The sequence below is a fragment of the Pseudophryne corroboree genome, chromosome 5 (genome assembly GCF_028390025.1).
Source record: "Pseudophryne corroboree isolate aPseCor3 chromosome 5, aPseCor3.hap2, whole genome shotgun sequence".
Lineage (NCBI taxonomy): Eukaryota > Metazoa > Chordata > Amphibia > Anura > Myobatrachidae > Pseudophryne > Pseudophryne corroboree.
In genome coordinates, this window is record NC_086448.1 from 383,891,520 (window position 1) to 383,898,939 (window position 7,420).

Here is a 7,420-nt window from a genome sequence, read left to right on the forward strand (position 1 = left end):
TTTTAAACCATAACTTTGGTTACACATTTTTCTTGATATATATATATATATATATCTATATATATTGGTCGACATTGACATGGTCGACATGGACAAATGGTCGACACATGAAAATTGTCGACACATGAAAGGTAGACACATGAAAAGGTCGACATGAGTTTTTTTAATTTTTTTGGTGTCGTTTTTTGCGTAAAGTGACTGGGAACCCCAATTAGTGCACCGCGTCCCCTCGTATGGCTCGCCATGCTTCGGGCATGGTGCCTTCGCTCCGCTACCGATTCGCTCGGCACAGATTACCGTTCCAATCGTAGTCCACGTGGATCGTAAAGTATGGAAAAGTTCCCCAAAAGAAAAAAAAGTTAAAAAACTCATGTCGACCTTTTCATGTGTCGACCATGTGTCCATGTCGACCATGTCAATGTCGACCAATAGTGGTCGACCTAATGACTGTAGACCATAACATGGTCGACCATGTGAACGGATACATATATATTTTGCGCTAATATACAATATAGCTCGTACCACTAAGAAATGCCTCCTGTCAGACAAGGCACAAAATTAGGAATAGGAAAAAAGAATTCTCATGGGAGCTGAACCACCTCAGATGTCACATATAGATGTATTTATTCTTAAAACTTGACAGTGAATACTGCAATATTACATAAAAACATCAGTAAAACAAGTAGATAACTTTATACCATAAGTGGACAATATAGATTGAAAATCATCTTACGAATTCTGTTTGGTGATGACTACACTTAAATCGAATATCAATTCTTCCACCAAAGCGTTCAGATGTATGCTCAAATTCACAAATGCGTGAAAACCCAACGCGTTTCGTCCATATAGGACTTCATCAGGGGTCGTGATCTGAGTGGTTTATAGAAAGAGGAGAATACACTGGTGATATGTTTATTTAGCATATTGTTACTAAATTATAATTATCTACTTACATACCAAAATGGTCAATGTTTGTAAATTTCAAAATCCCATCCAGCCTTTGCCGTGGGTATGAACAATATTCTCAAAGATAGAAGATCTGAAAATGTCACCATCAGAATTGATGTTAGTTTAAAGTGACCATATACATATATAGCAATAAATAGAAACAAATCAGAGAAGGAGGAATGAACAAAATCGGATGATGGAGGAATGGATATAAATAACTCTCTACTAATGGCTATAATCAACACTTAATTTATCACTGTTAATTTCATTTATATATTACTTATTATAATGAAATCCAAAACAGGGATAGTGGTTATAACTGTTAAAATCACATCACAGGTAATCAAACGGAATTACTTACATTACAATATTCGTGTTTATCATATATAGTTCACCAATATACATAAAGAGTAAAATTGCTGTGACAATGACCTATGGATTGAAAATGTAAAAAATACGTTGAAAATAACTATTTTTTAACAACATTGATTATAAACATCAAGCTTTCACATACAATGTGTATAATGAAGTTTAACCCTGTACAGTATTGCCTTTTATAAAGGATAAAACCAGAAAGCACTTATAAATACAGTATAATTAAACTATTGATAAGGGACCATGTTGAACACAATAACTGATCAAAAAAATGTATCAATTTGGAGATTTTCCTATTCACACATGGTAAAATGTCCAGTGTAGTTATTAACAATCTATTACCAATTTGTATGGAATAGGGTGGAACCTATTTTAGTCACACCCCATTCCACAATACTTGAATCACGCCTACTTCTGGTACCGGTTGATGACAAAATTACGTCACTTCCGGTATTATTCGGGACAACAGATGGCGTGTCTTGCATAAAAATGCTACTTCATTGATAACACTATAAATTAGATCTAATAATTATTATCATTAACAGCATGATGTCACTACTTATAATTGATGGCGTGTCTTGCATAAAAATGCTACTTCATTGATAACACTATAAATTAGATCTAATAATTATTATCATTAACAGCATGATGTCACTACTTATAATTAATGTAGACAATGGGCCATTCAATATTGTTTCTGATTGTTCATTAATTATAGTGTTGGTGTCCTAAATAATCCAATAGGTGGAAATAGTTGCTATATCAATTTGATAATTTGAAAACTAATATTACTAAAACCAGATTAAATCACTTAATGAATAATGTTATAATAATATTAGGCTCACCTTTTAAGTATAAAATGACAACTCCAATTCTGAATAAGAGCAATAAGGTAGGCTCAAAAATAGGTCAATAAAAATCCTAAAAGAAAAAAAAAATTTCAATGAGGGATAGACGAGTACAATTCATTCATTCATTCAGAATTTTAGGTCCTTCTCTTCCGAAAAAAACGAATTTGGTCTTCCAGAGAGCCACTAATTTAAAAAACATAGTGGCACCCAGTAGGTTGCCAAGACCTCACCCTTTCAATAAAAATAAAAATAATGATATTATACCTACGAAAGGATGCTTTCCATGTTCTAGATGCATATGCTGTAAATTTATGGACCGTAAATCTTTCAGCATGAAATTAGAGACAGGGAGATGTTACAGGCTGATGCACTTGGTCAACTGCAACACAGAATACGTTGTGTATAAGATCACTTGTGACTGTGGTTTAACATACGTGGGAAAGACGAAAAGATTAACTAAGATAAGAATTCAAGAACATATGAGAAATGTCAAAAACAGATTTCTTTCCCATAGTCTTTCAAGGCATTATGCTGAGAAGCATAATGCTATAGTGACTAAGGATCATTTCTCATTTACTGTCTTAGAACACATACCGGTAGATCCAAGAGGAGGAAGTAGGGATCTGAGATTATCCAAACGTGAAATTTACTGGATATACACACTTGACACTTTGGCCCCTAATGGCCTTAATGAAGATGTGGATATTGTTTCCTTCCTTTAAGAACCTAAATAATCACCTTTAAATTCCCCTGTTTAATAGTCAATCTGGCTTATAATGGCCCTAACATTGAAAAGTCCATTGTTCTTCTTTCTTTGAAAATCTTCAATTTCTCCTGTTTAGTATATCCTATTTAATGGACTATTATACGGTAATCGTCTAAACCCATATCAGAGTATTTTCTTTTATTGTATAACAATTTAATAGTTGACATTTTGTGATACGATTCATTTTTAGGTTGGTGACAATAGTGGGACATACTAATATTTTATGATGTGAATTGTTAATCTTATAGCAATTGTAAATAAGGGATCATGTCGATCTAAATAGCTTTTGAATTGCCACATAGTCAAATTGTAGAGTACGTATGGTTAGTTAAGTTGGATGTATTCACTGAGCACATTAATTAATTCTAAAATTAATCAATTAGCACAACCTGATTACCACAAAATGAGTTTAAGGGTATATGAAATTAATAAAATTTTGTTAATAATTAGGAAACATAGATCAATAAACTTAGTACACAAACTAATCTTCAATAAATTAGCATGATTGAATTTAATTATCACCTGAATAATCCATGAGAATATAAGTAATATTACAAAATAGTCACTTATTAATATATGAATTTAATATTATTCTGTAAGAGGATTCAATTGAGAAATTGGACCATTCACACATTTTTTATTTAATATGATTAATGAATTTGAGACAATAACCAATAGCATTATGATTTAATATGATTGAATATAATTGATTAGGATTGAGTAATTCGCATCGCATCTCATACACTCTAAATATGAGTGGCATGCAGTTTAATATAGACCTCATTTGCGCCGCAAAGCCGTGACCAGAAAGAACGAAATGAGCCCCTAACCGGAACCGGAAGTAGCGGCCGTGGAACGCACGCCGGAACCGGAAGTAGCGGCCGTTGAACGCACGCCGGAACCGGAAGTAGCGGCCGTGAAACGCACGCCACTAGCGATGGTGGAACGCAAATGCGTTCATAAATATTCTATTCTTTATGAGGTGGATTAAACTGATTATTCCCTTAAAATGTCTATCATTGAGTATACAGTGGGCACCATAAATACAGTAAATAGAATGACTACAGAATAGGAGTATTAAAAATAAAAAAATAAGTTAATTACCCTAACAGGAAATGATGTCATCCTATAGGAGGTATATATAGCAGTCCCATTCTCACCCTTAGTTATAGCTGTGAAGGGAATCCTGAGAGACTACTAGGGTGAGTACTTTACTAATAGACATCTTGATATCATTAGGAAAGAAAATCCTACTTATAATAAGAATTTGTAAAGAAATTTTTTTTTTTTCTTTTAGGATTTTTATTGACCTATTTTTGAGCCTACCTTATTGCTCTTATTCAGAATTGGAGTTGTCATTTTAGGTGAGCCTAATATTATTATAACATTATTCATTAAGTGATTTAATCTGGTTTTAGTAATATTAGTTTTCAAATTATCAAATTGATATAGCAACTATTTCCACCTATTGGATTATTTAGGACACCAACACTATAATTAATGAACAATCAGAAACAATATTGAATGGCCCATTGTCTACATTAATTATAAGTAGTGACATCATGCTGTTAATGATAATAATTATTAAATCTAATTTATAGTGTTATCAATGAAGTAGCATTTTTATGCAAGACACGCCATCAATTATAAGTAGTGACATCATGCTGTTAATGATAATAATTATTAGATCTAATTTATAGTGTTATCAATGAAGTAGCATTTTTATGCAAGACACGCCATCTGTTGTCCCGAATAATACCGGAAGTGACGTAATTTTGTCATCAACCGGTACCGGAAGTAGGCGCGATTCAAGTATTGTGGAATGGGGTGTGACTAAAATAGGTTCCACCCTATTCCATACAAATTGGTAATAGATTGTTAATAACTACACTGGACATTTTACCATGTGTGAATAGGAAAATCTCCAAATTGATACATTTTTTTTGATCAGTTATTGTGTTCAACATGGTCCCTTATCAATAGTTTAATTATACTGTATTTATAAGTGCTTTCTGGTTTTATCCTTTATAAAAGGCAATACTGTACAGGGTTAAACTTCATTATACACATTGTATGTGAAAGCTTGATGTTTATAATCAATGTTGTTAAAAAATAGTTATTTTCAACGTATTTTTTACATTTTCAATCCATAGGTCATTGTCACAGCAATTTTACTCTTTATGTATATTGGTGAACTATATATGATAAACACGAATATTGTAATGTAAGTAATTCCGTTTGATTACCTGTGATGTGATTTTAACAGTTATAACCACTATCCCTGTTTTGGATTTCATTATAATAAGTAATATATAAATGAAATTAACAGTGATAAATTAAGTGTTGATTATAGCCATTAGTAGAGAGTTATTTATATCCATTCCTCCATCATCCGATTTTGTTCATTCCTCCTTCTCTGATTTGTTTCTATTTATTGCTATATATGTATATGGTCACTTTAAACTAACATCAATTCTGATGGTGACATTTTCAGATCTTCTATCTTTGAGAATATTGTTCATACCCACGGCAAAGGCTGGATGGGATTTTGAAATTTACAAACATTGACCATTTTGGTATGTAAGTAGATAATTATAATTTAGTAACAATATGCTAAATAAACATATCACCAGTGTATTCTCCTCTTTCTATAAACCACTCAGATCACGACCCCTGATGAAGTCCTATATGGCCGAAACGCGTTGGGTTTTCACGCATTTGTGAATTTGAGCATACATCTGAACGCTTTGGTGGAAGAATTGATATTCGATTTAAGTGTAGTCATCACCAAACAGAATTCGTCAGATGATTTTCAATCTATATTGTCCACTTATGGTATAAAGTTATGTACTTGTTTTACTGATGTTTTTATGTAATATTGCAGTATTCACAGTCAAGTTTTAAGAATAAATACATCTATATGTGACATCTGAGGTGGTTCAGCTCCCATGAGAATTCTTTTTTCCTATATATATATATATATATATATATATATAAATACACTGCTCAAAAAAATAAAGGGAACACTTAAACTGTCACGATCCGGGTATCTGGACGCCATTACTTACCCTTCAGATGCCTCCTGAGGCTGGCTCAGCGTTCCAGGACCGGATCCCATCCGTTACACTGATGTCCACATTCCTGCCTCCTCTCCTGTCACTCTGAGACGCGGTCACCGTGGCGCCATGTAACATCTGGAAAGGCATTCCCCGCGGCCTCCACCGCTGTCCCTGAGTTCCTGCATGCAGAGTGTCAGAGTGGCGATTACGTCAGCCGCGGCCTCCGCTGTGCCCGCGTGGTTAAATGTGCGCTTGTCAGTCTAGCGTCTCCTGTCTCCTATGGCCGGCGTCGCCATTACTGTTTCAATTCTCACATGGATTACAAACCAAACTTCCCTCCAAGTGTCTGCATGGGCGCAGCCATCTTGGATTTTGTCATCTGATCATTTCCACCAATCTGCTGTCTGTATTGTTGATTTGCATAATTGCCTAGCCAACCCCTTCCTTGCTGCAGGTATAAGTAAGCTGTGCCTGAGCAAGGAAGGCGTCAGTGCTTTGGTTGTCTAATTTAGTTCCAGTTTGTCTCTCTCCTGTGGTTGTCTTCCAGGTTCCAGCTCCTGTCTCCAGACTTCTGCTATAGAGACCCGCACCAGCATTCCATCTGCGGTGTAGCCTGACTCTCCGATCCATTCTGGACTCACCTGTTTCCAGTTACAACAATCACCTGCTTCCAGCCCAGCTTCCAGCAGTGTACAGCTTCTCTTAAAGGGCCGGTGTCCTTTCTGCAGTTTACCACTCTCCACCGGTATTATTATTTCACCGCTCTCAAACAATCACCTGCTTCCAGCCTAGCTTCCAGCAGTGTACAGCTTCTCTTAAAGGGCCGGTGTCCTTTTCTGCAGTTTACCACTCTCCACCGGTATTATTATTTCACCGCTCTCAAACTCCAAACTTCATTATTATTTCATCGCTCTCAAGTTCGTTTATTATTTAACTGGTTCCAGCCAGTATCCACTCCGTACCAACAACAATCTGGTTCCAGCCAGTATCCACAGCAGCCGTTTTACCTTCAGCAGCCCAGCCTTTCCTGGAACATCAGCTGGTACGATCCTGGGTTCTCTCCATTGCTACAGTCAGGCCTGGTAAGGACTTTCCAACTAGAAGATTATAAGAACTGTCTCACACTACCAGTGCCTGTGGCCCTTGCCACCCTGTAGTACCCAGGAATTGTATTTATCCTCTGTTGACTTTTATGTTTCCTTTTACTGCTGCTGTGTTACGGAGTTTGTCATAATAAACATCATTGACTTTTATCCTGGTTGTCGTGGTCACGCCTTCGGGCAGTTATTCTACATGTTACTTACATGTCTAGGGGTCTGATACAACCTCCCAGGTTCCGTTACATCTCAGCCCCTACAACTGAGGCTGCCTCCCGTCAGCTCAGGCCCTCAGTTGTGACATAAACAACACATCCTAGATCT

The 7,420-nt window shown here is 35.8% G+C and overlaps 1 long non-coding RNA gene across 1 annotated transcript; it reads right to left on the reverse strand.

Moving 5' to 3' along the window:
- Positions 1-591: 591 nt before the first annotated feature.
- Positions 592-2,246, reverse strand: LOC134929061 (uncharacterized). Its single transcript, XR_010178245.1, has 4 exons — positions 2,169-2,246; positions 1,310-1,380; positions 958-1,039; positions 592-870 (listed from the first exon to the last, which is right to left on the reverse strand). It is a non-coding gene; the product is annotated as an uncharacterized LOC134929061 (long non-coding RNA).
- Between the last annotated feature and the right edge of the window lie 5,174 nt (positions 2,247-7,420).